This window comes from Gorilla gorilla, chromosome X (genome assembly GCF_029281585.2).
Source record: "Gorilla gorilla gorilla isolate KB3781 chromosome X, NHGRI_mGorGor1-v2.1_pri, whole genome shotgun sequence".
Taxonomy (NCBI): Eukaryota; Metazoa; Chordata; class Mammalia; order Primates; family Hominidae; genus Gorilla; species Gorilla gorilla.
This window is the reverse complement of record NC_073247.2, coordinates 135,512,290-135,514,580: the sequence shown is the minus strand read 5'-3', so window position 1 is coordinate 135,514,580 and position 2,291 is coordinate 135,512,290.

The following is a 2,291-nucleotide window of genomic DNA, read 5'->3' as shown; positions in this document are numbered from 1 at the left end:
AGTGGTTAGCATTTACTGAATGTTTGCCATATGTCAGGCAATGTCTTAAGTGCTTCGCAAGCTTTATCTCGCTTTATCTCTTCAATCTTCTCAGTAACCCTCTAAGTGTTCTTTTTTTTTTTTTTTTTTTTGAGACAGAGTCTCGTTCTGTTGCACAGGCTGGAGTGCAGTGGCATGATCTCAGCTCTCTGCAACCTCTGCCTCCTGGGTTTAAGGGAGTCTCCTGCCTCAGCCTCCTGAGTAGCTGAGATTACAGGCACACACCATGACACTGGCTAATTTTTTGTATTTTTAGTAGAGACGGGGTTTCACCTTGTTGCCTAGGCTGGTCTTAAACTCCTGAGCTGAGGCAATCCACCCGCCTCAGCCTCTCAAAGTGCTAGGATTACAGGTGTGAGCCACCGCACCCAGCTGCTAAGTGTTCTTTTTATTCTTATTTTGATTCAGAACCTACAGTGGTGCCTGGCATATAGTAGATATTCAAGACAAGTCAGGTCACTCCTCCACCTAAAACCCTGCAGTGGTTTTTCACTTGGTGGAGGCAGGCACAGGGTGCAGTGGGAGCCCAGAGGAGGGACCCAGATCAGAACTGACTCCAACAGGACTTCAGTGTTGAAAGACAAGGGAGAATTAGCTAGGCGAAGCAGGAGAAAGGCATTCTAAGTGGACTCGTCAGAATGTGCTAATGCATAGAAATGGAACAAAATAGCATGTACATGGGGCACGACCGTTAATGTCTTATGGCTAGAGTGTAGCTGCTAACGTTTACTGAATGTTTATTGTGTTCATGCTGTGTTAATTATGTTACATAGTAACAAAGACTCTCTCCTTGACCAAACCTAAGTCGGGGTCCTCTGAGCCCTCTTTCTCACTAAGCTCCAACCTTGGGCTCTGTCCTTGACCCACTTAATCCAGTGTTAGCAAAAATACTGCTGAGTCAGTTTTGTAAAAAATGCCTGCCCTCAGTGTCTGATCAACCTCAATATCTGATCAAATTCCTCATCCTCTACTCTCCATGTCTTTCTTTTTTTAGATTTTTTTTTCTGTGTGTGAGTGTGTGTGTGTGTGTGTGTGTGTGTGTGTGTGTGTGTGTAAAACAGAGTTTTGCTCTGTTGCCCAGACTGGAGTGCAGTGGCGCAATCTCGGCTCACTGCAACCTCCACCTTCTGGGTTCAAGTGATTCTCCTGTCTCAGCCTCCCGAGTAGCTGAGATTACAAGCGCCTGCCACCATGCCTGGCTAATTTTTGTATTTTTAGTAGAGACAGGGTTTCACCATGTTGGCCAGGCTGGTCTCGAACTCCTGACCTCAAGTGATCTGCCTGCCTAGGCCTCCCAAAGTGTTGGGATTACAGGCATGAGCCACCATGCCCGGCCAGATTTTTTTTTTTTTGAGAGATGGGGTCTCCCTATGTTGCCCAAGGTGATCTCGACCTCCTGGCTCAAAAGATCCTCCTGACTTGGCCTCTCAAAGTGCTGAGATGACAGGCATGAACCACCATGCTGGCCTACTCTCCATATCTTATCATTCTAGCCTGCCTTCAGCAAGAATCCTGAGTCTACCCAGCAAGATTTCCCCTAGCCTTAAAACAAAGAAAGAAAAAAAAGATAAAATAAAAAGATCCTGAACAAGGAGAAAACAGAAGAAAAAAATTCCCCTATCTTTGATGTCTCCTCTTAGTAACTTTCCATTCATTGACTCCTATCCTGTTCCTTGGCTATAAATTCTCATTTTGTCTTGTCATATTTGGAGTTGAACCCAGTCTTTCTCCCCTACTGCAAAATCTCATTGCAGTGGTTCCTATACCTGTCACCATAGTCCTGAATAAAGTCTGCCTTGGCCTGGCCTGGTGGCTTATACCTGTAATTCTGGCACTTTGGAAGGCCAAGGCAGTTGGTTTGCTTGAGTCCAGGAGTTCAAGACTAGCCAGGGTGACATGGTGAAACTCCATGTCTACAAAAAATACAAAAATTAGCCAAGGACTGTGACTCACGCCTGTAGTCCCAGCTAGTTGAGAGGCTGAGGTGGGAGGATCGCCTGCGCCTGGGAGGTTGAGGCTGCAGTGAGCCAAGATCATGCCAGTGCCCTCCAGCCTGGGCAACAGAGAGAGACACTGTCTTGAAAAAAAAAAAAAAAAGAAGGAGAAGGAGAAGGAGAAGCAGAAGCAGAAGTAGTAGAAGAAGAAAGACACAAGAAACTTCTAATTCCTAGACACTCCTGTGATGCACATTCAGTCAGTTTGGGTTATGTTTTGGGAAAATGTATGACTTCCTCAAATTCTCCAGCTGATTC